This window comes from Bufo bufo, chromosome 1 (genome assembly GCF_905171765.1).
Source record: "Bufo bufo chromosome 1, aBufBuf1.1, whole genome shotgun sequence".
Classification (NCBI taxonomy): Eukaryota; Metazoa; Chordata; class Amphibia; order Anura; family Bufonidae; genus Bufo; species Bufo bufo.
In genome coordinates, this window is record NC_053389.1 from 81,022,410 (window position 1) to 81,039,325 (window position 16,916).

General features: G+C 48.5%; 1 long non-coding RNA gene across 1 annotated transcript; it reads right to left on the reverse strand.

The window, feature by feature from the left end:
• Positions 1-2,246: 2,246 nt before the first annotated feature.
• On the reverse strand, positions 2,247-16,632 carry LOC120996811. Its single transcript, XR_005777916.1, has 3 exons — positions 16,507-16,632; positions 8,884-8,887; positions 2,247-2,258 (listed from the first exon to the last, which is right to left on the reverse strand). It is a non-coding gene; the product is annotated as an uncharacterized LOC120996811 (long non-coding RNA).
• Between the last annotated feature and the right edge of the window lie 284 nt (positions 16,633-16,916).

Here is a 16,916-nt window from a genome sequence, read left to right on the forward strand (position 1 = left end):
TCATCTGATCAGCCTCTGGCCTCCCAGCATCCATTGGGTGTATTGTGTCACCTGGAGATCAGTCCAGTGGGTTCAAACTCTGGTCCCGATTCCCTCGTGTTCCAATTCCCCTCTGAGGTAGCACCTGGTACTCCCCTCGGGAAAGTCTCTCCTCACCATCAGAGGTATTGTGTGAAGAATGAGTGATGTGCTTAGACATCGCCCTCTGAAGGAGTGGGTAACGTGGGGCAGCGGGTTCTTACTTATCATGTCAGATACTATCTGGTGTGCCTGTATATCTAAATCTATCATCTGTTATACAGTCTACTTTTCCTGTATTAAAGATTCTCATGTGTGATACTGCCTGCTGAGCTGTGTATCTAATCCTATCTTGCATGATACTGCCTGCTGAAGTGTGCATCTACACACAACCATGTCCATTTTGTGGTCTGCAAGCATGGGCGTAGGAAGCGGGGGGGACGGGGGGGACAGGTATGATCAAATCCCCCCCAGCGGCAGCGGGGCAATGTGTGCGGCGGCGGGGCAGGCACTGAGATGAGCCAGGGCTGGAGATGATAGTTCTCTGCCCCGCCGCCGATGTTCTATTCAGCAGCGCAGTGGAGAAGTCTTTCACTCCCCCCTGTGCTGCTGCCCCCGCCACTGCCAATAAGAAGAGAGACGGGAGGAGGAGGGGAGGGGCTGTGGCCACTGCGCCACCAATGAAGATAACTGACCTGTAATACAAATACAGGGCGCACTGTGCCACCAACGTTTCTTATACAAATACAGGAGGCGGGTGCCGGAATCAAATAGCCGACACCCGACCTTTGAGACAGGGAGCTGCGATCAGCTGCAGTTGAGTTAACCCTTCAGGTGCGGTACCTGAGGGGTTAACTGCCGCTGATCGCAGCTCCCTGTCACAAAGGTCGGGTGTCGGCTATTTGATTCCGGCACCCGCCTCCTGTATTTGTATAAGAAACGTTGGTGGCACAGTGCGCCCCTCCCCCCACCAACACTCCAGTATAAGAAACCTTTGTGGCTCAGTGGGAAGTGCCAATGAGGGATAAAAAATAATTTAAAAAATTAACTCACCTCCTCCAGTTGATCGCGTAGCTGCCGGTCTCCTGTTCTTTCTTTAGAACCTGTGGTGACGTCACTGAGCTCATCACATGGTCCATTACCATGGTGATGGATCATGTGATGTATCATGTGATGAGCACAGTGATGTCACCACAGGTCCTTTGACAGGTCCTGAAGAAAGAACAGGAGACGATCAATTGGAGGAGGTGAGTTAATTATTTTTTTATTTTTTAACCCTCATTGGCACTGCCCACTGCGCCACCAATGTTTATTATATTGCGCCACCAATGTTTATTATATTGGGGGGGGCGCACTGCGCCACCAATGTTTATTGTACTGGGGTGTTGGGGGGGCGCACTGCACCACCAATGTTTATTATATTGGGGGGGCGCACTGTGCCAATGTTTATTATATTGGGGGGCGCACTGTGCCAATGTTTATTATATTGGTGGGGCGCACTGCGCCACCAATGTTTATTATACTGGGGTGTTGGGGGGGCGCACTGCACCGCCAATGTTTATCATATTGGGGGGGGCACTGCGCCACCAATGTTTATTATACTGGGGTGTTGGGGGGGGCGCACTGCGCCACCAATGTTTATTATATTGGGGGGGCCCACTGCGCCACCAATGTTTATTATACTGGGGTGTTGGGGGGGCGCACTGCGCCACCAATGTTTATCATACTGGGGTGTTGGGGGGGCGCACTGCGCCACCAATGTTTATTATATTGGGGGGGCGCACTGCGCCACCAATTTTTATTATATTGACCTTCTACCAAGCCTTCTGTATTAAAGAGTGCTATTATTTTCCCTTATAACCATGTTATAAGGGAAAATAATACAGTGAATAGACTTTCATCCTAGCAACCATGCGTGAAAATCGCACCGCATCCGCACTTGCTTTCGATTTTCACGTAGCCACATTAACTTCTATGGGGCCTGCGTTGCGTGAAAAACGCACAACATAGAGCATGCTGCGATTTTCACGCAATGCACAAGTGATGCGTGAAAATCACCTCTCATGTGCACAGCCCCATAGAAGTGAATGGGTCCGGATTTAGTGTGGGTGCATGCATTCAGGCAAATCTTCAGTTTTTTTTCGCCGGAGATAAAACCGTAACATGCTAAGGTTTTATCTTTTGCCTGATCAGTCAAAATAACTGAAATGAAGACATCCTGATGCATCCTGAACGGATTGCTCTCCATTCAGAATGCATGGGGATATGCCTGATCAGTTCTTTTCTGGTATAGAGCCCCTAGGACGGAACTCTATGCCAGAAAAGAAAAACGCTAGTATGAAAGTACCCTAAAATATTAAGTTTAAATCCCCCCTTTCCCAATTTTACATATAAAATATATAAACAATAAATAAACATATTACATAGCGCTGTCCAAACTATTAAATTATTAAAAAATATCTCCTATGCGGTGAGCATTCGCCATTTTTTAGTCACCTTGTCACCCCAAAAAATAGGATAGGACTGTTCTATTATGGGCCGAATGTTTCATAAAATGCGAAATGCACGCGGCTTTTTTTGGTGTTTTTTTTTGTGCGGTATTGAGTATCGCAATACTTTTTTATGGTGACGAAAGCGAATCAAAATTTTGGTATCAAAACAACCCTACGCCGATCTGATTGGCGTAGCGTTGTCACGATACCAAAATTTTGATTCGGTTTCGATTTGGCGACTAAAAATTTGATTTGGCTCCTAAATTTTTCAGTTCAGGAGCCAATGTCTACTAGGTATTTTTTTTAGTCTGGAGCACTGTGAGCGCTTCCATTGTGGAAGCGAAGTGCTCATCTCCATAGTGATCTGTTTGTATCGCCGTCCTCAGGACAGCGATACAAACAGAAGACTGCGGAGGAGCAGGGCAGGGAGGTGTGTCCCTTTCCTGTTCCTCTGATAGGCTGCCGGCACTACTAGGCCGGCAGCCTATCAGAGGCCGGAAGGGGGCCGCGATCCGCCTGAGCCGTACAGCGCTGGAGTCGGGACACAGTGACAGGCCGGAAGAGGCCTGCATCGCATCGCTCTAAAGAGGTAAGTATAAGTGTTAATTATTGTTTTTTTTATATATAAAATACTTTGTTTTACTGGCACATTATTGGGGGGGCTATTACTGGCACTTGATTGGGGGGCTATTACTGCCATTTGATTGGGGGAGCTATTACTGCCACTTGATTGGGGGGGCTATTACTGGCACTTGATTGGGGGGGCTATTACTGGCACATGATTGGGGGGGCTATTACTGGCACATGATTGGGGGGCTATTACTGGCACATGATTGAGGGGGCTATTACTGGGGGCTATTACTGGCACATGATTGGGGGGCTATTACTGGCACATGATTGGGGGGGCTAGTACTGGCACATAATTGGGGGGGCTAGTACTGGCACATGATTGGGGGGGCTGTTATTACTGGCACATGATTGGGGGGCTGTTATTACTGGCACATGATTTGGGGGGGCTGTTATTACTGGCACATGATTGGGGGGCTGTTATTACTGGCACATGATTGGGGGGGCTGTTATTACTGGCTGATGAGAGGCACTGGGGGGCTGATGAGAGGCACTGGGGCTCTTATCTGAGGTCTGATTGGGGGTCATTTATATTGGGGTCTGAGCTGAGGTGTGATCTGAGGTCTTATTAACATTGGGGATCTTATTGGGGCTGTTAGCTGAGGTCTGATTAACATGGGGGTCTGATTGGTGGTCTGACCTGAGGTGTAATGAAAATTATTTTTCTCTTATTGTGCCCACTTCCAGCCCGGAGCCGAGCTGCCCAGAGCACTGATCCGGAGCAGCTTGGAGAAAAAGGCCTCACAGTCTCCCACACTCCTTCTGCCTGGCCAAGCCAGCCAGCACCCCTGAGGCCAAGCCAGCCAGCACCCCTGAGTCTTCAGAACTGTAAGTGTGTGTGTGTGTGTGGGGGGGGGGGGGGAGTTCACACACACACACACACTTAAAATTTAACGATATAAACAACTCGCAGTTTACTGAATAAGAATACAGGGAGTGCAGAATTATTAGGCAAGTTGTATTTTTGAGGATTAATTTTATTATTGAACAACAACCATGTTCTCAATGAACCCAAAAAACTCATTAATATCAAAGCTGAATATTTTTGGAAGTAGTTTTTAGTTTGTTTTTAGTTTTAGCTATTTTAGGGGGATATCTGTGTGTGCAGGTGACTATTACTGTGCATAAATATTAGGCAACTTAACAAAAAACAAATATATACCCATTTCAATTATTTATTTTTACCAGTGAAACCAATATAACATCTCAACATTCACAAATATACATTTCTGACATTCAAAAACAAAACAAAAACAAATCAGTGACCAATATAGCCACCTTTCTTTGCAAGGACACTCAAAAGCCTGACATCCATGGATTCTGTCAGTGTTTTGATCTGTTCACCATCAACATTGCGTGCAGCAGCAACCACAGCCTCCCAGACACTGTTCAGAGAGGTGTACTGTTTTCCCTCCTTGTAAATCTCACATTTGATGATGGACCACAGGTTCTCAATGGGGTTCAGATCAGGTGAACAAGGAGGCCATGTCATTAGATTTTCTTCTTTTATACCCTTTCTTGGCAGCCACGCTGTGGAGTACTTGGACGCGTGTGATGGAGCATTGTCCTGCATGAAAATCATGTTTTTCTTGAAGGATGCAGACTTCTTCCTGTACCACTGCTTGAAGAAGGTGTCTTCCAGAAACTGGCAGTAGGACTGGGAGTTGAGCTTGACTCCATCCTCAACCCGAAAAGGCCCCACAAGCTCATCTTTGATGATACCAGCCCAAACCAGTACTCCACCTCCACCTTGCTGGCGTCTGAGTCGGACTGGAGCTCTCTGCCCTTTACCAATACAGCCACGGGCCCATCCATCTGGCCCATCAAGACTCACTCTCATTTCATCAGTCCATAAAACCTTAGAAAAATCAGTCTTGACGTTTCAGCTTGTGTGTCTTGTTCAGTGGTGGTCGTCTTTCAGCCTTTCTTACCTTGGCCATGTCTCTGAGTATTGCACACCTTGTGCTTTTGGGCACTCCAGTGATGTTGCAGCTCTGAAATATGGCCAAACTGGTGGCAAGTGGCATCTTGGCAGCTGGACGCTTGACTTTTCTCAGTTCATGGGCAGTTATTTTGCGCCTTGGTTTTTCCACACGCTTCTTGCGACCCTGTTGACTATTTTGAATGAAACGCTTGATTGTTCGATGATCACGCTTCAGAAGCTTTGCAATTTTAAGAGTGCTGCATCCCTCTGCAAGATATCTCACTATTTTTGACTTTTCTGAGCCTGTCAAGTCCTTCTTTTGACCCATTTTGCCAAAGAAAAGGAAGTTGCCTAATAATTATGCACACCTAATATAGGGTGTTGATGTCATTAGACCACACCCCTTCTCATTACAGAGATGCACATCACCTAATATGCTTAATTGGTAGTAGGCTTTCGAGCCTATACAGCTTGGTGTAAGACAACATGCATAAAGAGGATGATGTGATCAAAATACTCATTTGCCTAATAATTCTGCACGCAGTGTATACCCGGCGAGCAAAAATCTGTCCCCCCCAGATTTTTGGGGGTTCCTACACCCATGTCTGCAAGTTGTAGATCCACTAAATAAAGATACTTATTCTGACTCCGATTGTTGTGATAGCGATCTATCCCTTGTGAGACCTCTATGCCTGGCCTGTATAAACAGATATAATCACTACGGACAATCCTCATCAGATAGCTGAACTCACCAATACAGTGTTCATCCACAAAGTTGCTTTATTCTGTACATCAGAAAACAGGATACAGCAGAATGAATGGAGCTCAGTATTATGTGGTCAAAAGATGATACTTTCTTTAGCATACCATGCAGAATACATGTGTCCCTGTTACATGTGGTCTGTTAGTGCAATGAGCAGGACCGTGGTACGGTTACACGGACGCCAAATTATGCAGTGGGTCCGGATATGGGTATATAAGTCTATAGTTTTTGTTCGTGACGCCAATTGCAGCGTGCGCAGGGTACTAACACAGGGCCCTTTAAGATGTTGCAACTCACGTACCAGGTGAGGAATGCCAGAGTGGTATAATGTCTCTGTGTAGCAGTAGGTATAGTGTCAACGGTGTCTCCTACCTTGGTACGGCTGGACTCCTGGATCCTGGCTCACTTGCAATAAATGAGTGTGTTGCTAGTAGGAGTAATTGAGGGTTTTGGTAGCAATGAATGAGATACAGACTTAAAATATAATTCAACTTGTCTTTACTGGAGGCAGCATTAATCCATATGAGGTACAGCAATAGCCTTTGGGTCCCAGCAGGTATTGGCAATGTATGGCAGGGATCAATATCTCTTCTGCTCCTATCATGTGCATGGAGAATATGGCTGGAATCTGTCTTCTGCTCTGTCGATCTTCTGCTTGGTATGGGACTGACTAGCTGAGGAGGAATTTGACTTCTCCTGGTCTCTGGATGGTACTCACAGTTATGCTCACAGGGAATAGTTCTGATGATCTGGAGGCTGCTTGCTTGTCACCAGTTGAGGCTGCAGGCTCAGGCTGGGAATGAAATTCTTGGGTATCAACCGAGACAAGATCCTGGCTTGGGATCCCTATTTCTGGGAGCTCCTACCAGCACAGCCTTCCCCTAGCCGGGGTGGCTGGCACACTAACATTAACTTCCTTTCCTCGCCATGAGGCAGGACATGGGCGAGCCCACTCTGCTCAAAGAGGGGGGAGCTAAACTGGAATGTACTATTCCAGTCTAGATATGCTAAACTGTTACTAAAGACCCTGGTAACACATTGCTGCCACCTGCTGGTGTACATGGAAATTACAGCAAATACATGTAACAGTCTTAGAAAATGCACATTTGTGAGGAATATTATGTAAAATCACATTAGATGACAAGGCACATAATACTAACAGTAGTAAATAGTAGCGGGAAAAAAGAGTTTAGTAACATAACTCTGGGATGTTACAGTAGCTACATCCATGATACAGGAAGTGCAGTACTCCATAAAAAGGTTGGAGCATTACATGCAAAGGAAATGTGTCATAGATCTCAGGGAAGGGAACATGGAAAAACAAGTGCATTACCAATAAAAGGCCACTAGATGGCAGTATATAACTAACCATTGAAATATCCATAGGAAATGTTTCAAAGATTAAACTATATAAATTCCCATCTACATCTACCAACAGCATAATACTGTCTGTGTGCGATCTGCATTTTTTTGCTGACCCATTGACTTTTAGGAGTACAAGGTCTGCATTTTTAAAGATCAGACTGGGACATGTTCTATCTTTTCGGGAACTGACATATGGATGTGGAAAACACATTGACTACATCAGTGTGCTTTCTATATCCGTATGGGAGTTCCAGAAAGGATAGAACATGTCCTATTCTGGTCCTCAAAATGCAGACCTCGAACCCATAGAAATTAACGGCTTTGCAAAAAATGCAGATCGCACACGGTCAACCTTGCAACTAAAATTTAATGTTGATAAGTGCAAGATAATGCACCTGGGGCATAAAAACCCAAGAGCAGAATATAAAATCAGTGATACAGTCCTAACCTCAGTATCTGAGGAAAGGGATTTAGGGGTCATTATTTCAGAAGACTTAAAGGTAGGCAGACAATGTCATAGAGCAGCAGGAAATGCTAGCAGAATGCTTGGGTGTATAGGGAGAGGAATTACCAGTAGAAAGAGGGAGGTGCTCATGCCGCTCTACAGAGCACTAGTGAGACCTCATTTGGAGCATTGTGCTCAGTACTGGAGACCATATCTCCAGAAGGATATTGATACTTTGGAGAGAGTTCAGAGAAGAGCTACTAAACTGGTACATGGATTGCAGGACAAAACTTACCAGGAAAGATTAAAGGACCTTAACATGTATAGCTTGGAAGAAAGACGAGACAGAGGGGATATGATAGAAACTTTTAAATACATAAGGGGAATCAACAAGGTAAAAGAGGAGAGAATATTTAAAAGAAGAAAAACTGCTACAAGAGGACATAGTTTTAAATTAGAGGGGCAAAGGTTTAAAAGTAATATCAGGAAGTATTACTTTACTGAGAGAGTAGTGGATGCATGGAATAGCCTTCCTGCAGAAGTGGTAGCTGCAAATACAGAGAAGGAGTTTAAGCATGCATGGGATAGGCATAAGGCCATCCTTCATATAAGATAGGGCCAGGGGCTATCCATAGTACTCAGTATATTGGGCAGACTAGATGGGCCAAATGGTTCTTATCTGCCGACACATTCTATGTTTCTATGGTCAGTATCCTTATTTAGTAGATCCACAACTTGCAGACCGCAAAACGGATATGGTCATGTGCATGAGGCCTAATACATTCTATTTTGGTCCTGTCTGCTGAAGTGTTTATCTTGGCCTGTTATGTGTGATACCAGGGGCGGACATAAGCCGGTGCAGCTGCACAGGGGCCTGGCGTGTGAAGGGAGCCCATTCATACTAGTGAGCGCTTCTGGAAGCGCTCACTAGTATGCAAGAGATCGGCGATTACTTACCCCTCCAGCCTGACTGTGTACAGCGCGCACTATGACCTGGTGCTGTACGCAGTCAGGTCATGTGACTCTGCAGCGCTGGCTGTTGGAGACCGGCAGGGCAGGCACTCACATCAGGACACGGAGAGCTGGGGAGCAGGAGAGGTAAGTTTTAATTATTTATTTTTAGTCTGATCTGAGGTCTGTTGGTGCCCTGGGGGTGTGTCACATCGAAATGGGGTGCAACTGAGATATGGGGGGGGGGGGGGGCTGAATAAATAAACAACTGAAATTTGGGGGGTTCCTCCTGAATAACTGATCTGGGGGGGTCCTGGGCAACTGGCATATGGGGGGGGGGGGTCTGAGCAACTAATATGGGGATGTGAATGGGCATCTGATAGGGGGGGGGTCCTGAGCAACAGATATGGGGGCCTATCTGAGCAAGTGACATATGGGGGGGGGCCTGAGCAATTGACATATGGGGGGCTGCTTATTTTATATACTGTAATATGCAAAATAACTGTTTTATAAACTGGCAGACATGGGGGGCACTATGGAGGGGGAGGAGCACTATGGGGGCCCTATCTTGTATACTGGCACACATGGGGGGCACTATGGCGGGGGGAGCAATATGGGGGCCCTATCTTATATACTGGAACACATGGGGGGGCACTATGGAGAGGGAGGAGCACTATGGGGACCCTATCTTATATACTGGCACACATGGGGGGTACTATGGAGAAGGGGGGAAAGGAGCACTATGGGGGCATCTTCTGGGGCCCTATCTTATATACTGGCAGACATGGGGGGCACAATGGAGGGGAGGAGCACTTTGAGGGCCCTATCATATATACTAGCACACATGGGGGCACTATGGAGAAGGGGGGAGCACTATGGGGGCATCTACTGGGGACCCTATCTTATATACTGGCACACATGGGGGGCACTATGGAGAAGGGAGGAGAGGAGCACTATTGGGGTCATTATATAGGGAAATTATACTGCCACACATTATGGGGGCATTTTATTCAGGCAAATTGTCAGGCACCATGGGGATAAGGGGAGGCGCACTATTGGGGCACGATATAGGAGTATTTTATACTGGCGCAAATTATAGGGCACTATGGGGACCTTGTCTCAACTGGGGGCACTAAGAGGTTTTTTGGGCACACAGTAAGGGGCATTGGCACACATTATGAGGGCACTATGGGGACATTGGCTCTACAGGGGGCACTAAGAGGAGGTATTTTTTATACTGCCACACAACAGGGCACTTTTTATTTTTACTGTAACACATTATAAAGAGAATTATTACTACCGGGGGCATTATGGTGGGCTTTATTACAGTTGAGGGACTATGAGGAACATGATTACTAGTATGAGCACTATGGGAGCATTATTACTTCTGGGACACAGTGGGATTTTATTACTATTTTATACTAGTCTGACAGTCTGTTCCAGCAGAGAACAGCCTGCTGGAATTCACTGGATCCGGCATTGCTGGATGCCGAGAGAATGCCCGCCGGCCCCATTGACTATAATGGGGTATGGCAGAGATCCGGCCACAATCTGGCAAAAATGCAGAGAATCAGCGGAACCGTATGCTGCAGTTTGTGTCCGGCCGATTCCTTGCATTTTCAGCCGGATCAGGTGTCCGGAGCGTAGTGTCGTAGGTTAGAAAGTAGCCTTACCCTGTATGTTTTGTTTTGCTCTAAGTAATGTTAGTACAGAATAGGTTAGGTTGCAGGCACATTCTTTGCACATTCTGCTGTTTGTGTTCGCCCCTGTGTGATACACTGGTGATATGACCATGATCAGCCGTGGGAACATGGTCCATGTGCAGGGTGCATCTCCCAGGCCGACCACACTCTCCTGACTAGAGCTGATTGTATCACAGTAATGTATCACAGCCATTCTCTATCTGATGGTGGGGTGTGTACACATGATGAGGTGAGTACATAACAACTTCCCTGCAGTCAGATAAAGACCTACTCCCCGGAGCTATAGCGGGAGTAACTCCTTCCCTGCATTATTACCATACAGTCAATGCAGGTCAGGGACGCCGCAGTCGGCCTGGAAAATGTCGCTGACACATGGACTGGAACATTAAATTCCTGGGCCGAACATGGTCACTCATACTAAGCCCTAATAACAGTGACATCCACATGGCCCCCATAACAGTGACATCCACAGGGCACCCATATAGTGACATCCACAGGGCCCCCATAACAGTGATATTGACAGGACCACCATAACAGTGACATTGACAGGACCACCATAACAGTGACATTGACAGGACTACCATAACAGTGACATTCACAGTGCTCCCCATAACACTGACAACCACAGTATCCCCCCAGTGACCTCCACAGTGTCCCCAAAATAGTGACCTCAACAGCATCCCCATAACAGTGAAGTCCATAGTGCTCCCCAAATGACATCCACAGTGCCCCAAGTACCAACCACAGTACCCCCAAGTGCCATCCATAGTGCCCCCATGTGCTATACAGTGCTCCCCAAATGCCACTCAGTGTCCCCCAAGTGCCTGACACAGTGCCCCCAAGTGCCACCCACAATGCTCCCATGTAAATTGCCCCATGTGAAATCCACAGTGCCCCCCAAATGCCAGACACAGTGCACCCCAAGTGTTATCCAGTGCCCCCCAAATGCTATCCAGTGCCCCCCAAATGCCATTCACAGTGTCCCCCAAGTGCCAGACACAGTGCTGTCAAGTTCCAATCTAGTGCCTCCAAGTGCCACTTAATTTCCAGACACTGTGACCTCCAAGTTCCAGGCATATTGCCCTCAAGTCCTATCCACAGTGCCCTCAAGTGCCAGATACAGTGCCCCCCAATTGCCATCCACAATGCCTTCCAATTGCCATCCACAGTGCCATCATGTACCCCCCACAGTGCCCCAGTGATATTCACAGTGTCCCCAAGTGCCATCTAAAGTGCCCCCCCAAGTTCTATCTAAAGTGCCCCCAAGTTCCATCCACAGTGCCTCCCCAGTGACATACACAGCATACCAACAGCACAGAGGCTGATCGCTAAGCTGCAATTCATGCACAGTGCTTATATTGCGCAGTGCATGAGTCAGTCAATTAAATTTAACCTAGCGTGCTTGCGTTGGGAAAGAAGACAGCTCAGCAATTTTCCTCTTGCAGGAGGCGGTGACGTCAGTAGTGAAGAACCGTGATAAGGGCAGGTTTTCTTTGTACTAATAGGACTGCGGCCATTTTATTTCCCCTGATAATTGCTCCACAGACAAAACGAGCCACTATAACTAATGAAAGGTATTTGAGAATATATTAATAATTAGAGTTGAGCGAACACCTGGATGTTCGGGTTCGAGAAGTTCGGCCGAACTTCCCGGAAATGTTCGGGTTCGGGATCTGAACCCAATCCGAACTTCGTCCCAAACCCGAACCCCATTGAAGTCAATGGGGACCCGAACTTTTGGGCACTAAAAAGGCTGTAAAACAGCCCAGGAAAGAGCTAGAGGGCTGCAAAATGCAGCAACATGTAGGTAAATCCCCTGCAAACAAATGTGGATAGGGAAATGAATTAAAATAAAAATAAAAAAAATAAAAATGAACCAATATCAATTGGACAGAGGTCCCATAGCAGAGAATCTGGCTTCACATCAGCAGAGAATCAGTCTCTTCATGCTATAGCAAAGAATCTGGCTTCATGTCAGCAGAGAATCAGTCTCTTCATGCCATAGCAGAGAATCTGGCTTCATGTCAGCGCAGAATCAGTCTTCATGTCATAGCAGAGAATCAGGCTTCACGTCACCCACCACTGGAACAGGCCACTGTCACACATTTAGGCCCCGGCACCCAGACAGAGGAGAGCGGTCCCGTAACAGAGAATCTGGCCTTATGTCAGCGCAGAATCAGTCTTCATGTCATAGCAGAGAATCAGGCTTCACGTCACCCACCACTGGAACAGGCCACTGTCACACATTTAGGCCCCGGCACCCAGACAGAGGAGAGCGGTCCCGTAACAGAGAATCTGGCCTTATGTCAGCGCAGAATCAGTCTTCATGTCATAGCAGAGAATCAGGCTTCACGTCACCCACCACTGGAACAGGCCACTGTCACACATTTAGGCCCCGGCACCCAGACAGAGGAGAGCGGTCCCGTAACAGAGAATCTGGCCTTATGTCAGCGCAGAATCTGTCTTCATGTCATAGCAGAGAATCAGGCTTCACGTCACCCACCACTGGAACAGGCCACTGTCACACATTTAGGCCCCGGCACCCAGACAGAGGAGAGCGGTCCCGTAACAGAGAATCTGGCCTTATGTCAGCGCAGAATCTGTCTTCATGTCATAGCAGAGAATCAGGCTTCACGTCACCCACCACTGGAACAGGCCACTGTCACACATTTTGGCCCAGGCACCCAGGCAGAGGAGAGAGGTCCCGTAACAGAGAATCTGGCCTTATGTCAGCGCAGAATCTGTATTCATGTCATAGCAGAGAATCAGGCTTCACGTCACCCACCACTGGAACAGGCCACTGTCACACATTTAGGCCCAGGCACCCAGGCAGAGGAGAGAGGTCCCGTAACAGAGAATCTGGCCTTATGTCAGCGCAGAATCTGTATTCATGTCATAGCAGAGAATCAGGCTTCACGTCACCCACCACTGGAACAGGCCACTGTCACACATTTAGACCCCGGCACCCAGACAGAGGAGAGAGGTCCCGTAACAGAGAATCTGGCCTTATGTCAGCGCAGAATCTGTATTTCTAGCAGAGAATCAGGCTTCATGTCACCCACCACTGGAACAGGCCACTGTCACACATTTAGACCCCGGCACCCAGACAGAGGAGAGAGGTCCCGTAACAGAGAATCTGGCCTTATGTCAGCGCAGAATCTGTATTCATGTCATAGCAGAGAATCAGGCTTCACGTCACCCACCACTGGAACAGGCCACTGTCACACATTTAGGCCCCGGCACCCAGACAGAGGAGAGGTTCATTCAACTTTGGGTTGCCCCGCAATATAATGGTAAAATTAAATTAAAAATAGTATTGAATGAGGAAGTGCCCTGGAGTAGAATAATATATTGTTAAGGGGAGGTAGTTAATATCTAATCTGCACAAGGGATGGACAGGTCCTGTGGGATCCATGCCTGGTTCATTTTTATGAACGTCAGCTTGTCCACATTGGCTGTAGACAGGCGGCTGCGTTTGTCTGTAATGACGCCCCCTGCCGTGCTGAATACACGTTCAGACAAAACGCTGGCCGCCGGGCAGGCCAGCACCTCCAAGGCATAAAAGGCTAGCTCTGGCCACGTGGACAATTTGGAGACCCAGAAGTTGAATGGGGCCGAACCATCAGTCAGTACGTGGAGGGGTGTGCACAGGTACTGTTCCACCATGTTAGTGAAATGTTGCCTCCTGCTAACACGTTCCGTATCAGGTGGTGGTGCACTTAGCTGTGGCGTGTTGACAAAACTTTTCCACATCTCTGCCATGCTAACCCTGCCCTCAGAGGAGCTGGGCGTGACACAGCTGCGTTGGCGACCTCTTGCTCCTCCTCTGCCTTCGCCTTGGGCTTCCACTGGTTCCCCTGTGACATTTGGGAATGCTCTCAGTAGCGCGTCTACCAACGTGCGCTTGTACTCGCGCATCTTCCTATCACGCTCCAGTGTAGGAAGTAAGGCGGGCACATTGTCTTTATACCGGGGATCCAGCAGGGTGGCAACCCAGTAGTCCGCACACGTTAAAATGTGGGCAACTCTGCTGTCGTTGCGCAGGCACTGCAGCATGTAGTCACTCATGTGTGCCAGGCTGCCCAGAGGTAAGGACAAGCTGTCCTCTGTGGGAGGCGTATCGTCATCGTCCTGAGTTTCCCCCCAGCCACGCACCAGTGATGGGCCCGAGCTGCTTTGGGTGCCACCCCGCTGTGAACATGCTTCATCCTCATCCTCCTCCACCTCCTCCTCATCCTCGTCCTCCTCGTCCTCCAGTAGTGGGCCCTGTCTGGCCACATTTGTACCTGGCCTCTGCTGTTGCAAAAAACCTCCCTCTGAGTCACATCGAAGAGACTGGCCTGAAATTGCTAAAAATGACCCCTCTTCCTCCTCTTCCTCCTGGGCCACCTCCTCTTCCATCATCGCCCTAAGTGTTTTCTCAAGGAGACATAGAAGTGGTATTGTAACGCTGATAACGGCGTCATCGCCACTGGCCATGTTGGTGGAGTACTCGAAACAACGCAACAGGGCACACAGGTCTCGCATGGAGGCCCAGTCATTGGTGGTGAAGTGTGTCTGATCCGCAGTGCGACTGACCCGTGCGTGCTGCAGCTGAAACTCCACTATGGCCTGCTGCTGCTCGCACAGTCTGTCCAGCATATGCAAGGTGGAGTTCCACCTGGTGGGTACGTCGCATATGAGGCGGTGAGCGGGAAGGCCGAAGTTACGCTGTAGCGCAGACAGGCAAGCAGCGGCAGGGTGTGAACGCCGGAAGCGCGAACAGACGGCCCGCACTTTATGCAGCAGCTCTGACATGTCGGGGTAGTTGCGAATGAACTTCTGCACCACCAAATTCAGCACATGCGCCAGGCAAGGGATGTGCGTCAATCCAGGTAGGCCAAGAGCTGCAACGAGATTTCGCCCATTATCGCACACCACCAGGCCGGGCTTGAGGCTCACCGGCAGCAACCACTCGTCGGTCTGTTGTTCTATACCCCGCCACAACTCCTGTGCGGTGTGGGGCCTGTCCCCCAAACATATGAGTTTCAGAATGGCCTGCTGACGTTTACTCCGTGCTGTGCTGAAGTTGGTGGTGAAGGTGTGTGGCTGACTGGATGAGCAGGTGGAAGAAGAGTAGGAGGAAGCTGAGTAGGAGGAGGAGGAGACAGGAGGCAAAGAATGTTGCCCTGCGATCCTTGGCGGCGGAAGGACGTGCGCCAAACAGCTCTCCGCCTGGGGCCCAGCCGCCACTACATTTACCCAGTGTGCAGTTAGGGAGATATAGCGTCCCTGGCCGTGCTTACTGGTCCACGTATCTGTGGTTAGGTGGACCTTGCCACAGATGGCGTTGCGCAGTGCACACTTGATTTTATCGGACACTTGTTTGTGCAGGGAAGGCACGGCTCTCTTGGAGAAGTAGTGGCAGCTGGGAACAACATACTGTGGGACAGCAAGTGACATGAGCTGTTTGAAGCTGTGTGTGTCCACCAGCCTAAATGACAGCATTTCATAGGCCAGTAGTTTAGAAATGCTGGCATTCAGGGCCAGGGATCGAGGGTGTGCGGTACGCCAGACCTGCAGGGTATTGCGAATGTGAGGTCACGGTCAATGGCAAGCGAGGGTTACTCACCGTTATGTATGGAAACCCTGGGCAGGCATACAGCAGTGAAGGAGAGGCTGGCACAAAAGTCTCTGGGGCACACTCTGTATTTAGGGACAAGGCCTGATGTTGGGTGAGGTGCCCTGGATGTTGCAGGTGTTTTATGTGCCTGGGGGGCAAGGTCCCTTTGAAGTACGTGACGCCAGTGCCAATTGGACGGTGGCACACCGTTTGCTGATAGCAGGAATAACTGAGGAACCACGTAATAATAAAACAGAACTTATGCTTTACTTGTTCTCCAGTGGTTGTCATACACGGACATAGTTGGAAACGCAGTTCCTTTGAAGACAGTTAGTTTTGGTACATTTAATGCAGGCAATATGTAGCAAGGTGATCTCAGAGGGTTAAACACAGGACTTGCAGTACAGGCGGCTTGCACTCTATTCCTGACTGATCCTGGAACATGGAAACTATTCCCCAAGGCCCAATGCCCTAGCTCTGGCGTATATCCTTGGGTCTGTAAATATCAAGTACCTCCTCTGCTGTCTTTAGTACCTCTTGCTTTCCAAGACTTGACTCTGCTCTCAGTGTCCTCAGGCTGGTTAACCGTGGTGTTCCTGCTTCTGCAAATATGGACTCAGGAGGGGAACCTTCTCCTTGGATCTGGAACCCGGTTACAGGGACTGCAATACCCTCTCCTAGTCTGCAGGCTCCAGGCCTGCTCTGCTCTCACAGGCCCATGGCCTGGCCTTTTCTCAGACACGGACTAAACTAAACTTTCCCTTCCCTGACTGGGCCTTATATAACCTAGGGCTCCCTAGCTCCCTCTAGTGACTTAGAGCTGGAATGACACCCCTAGCAGGCCTGCACATGCAAATTTCACAGTAACAGGGAAGTACATAGCATTACATTATGAAGATGACTCATACCAACCTCCCCATAAATAAGGGGAAAACGACAGCACAACAAGTGACCCTTCTGTAGTGACGGGCATTACAGCTCCCGTACACTACAGGTGGCTAGGTGGGAATTTACGCTTTCTCTCAA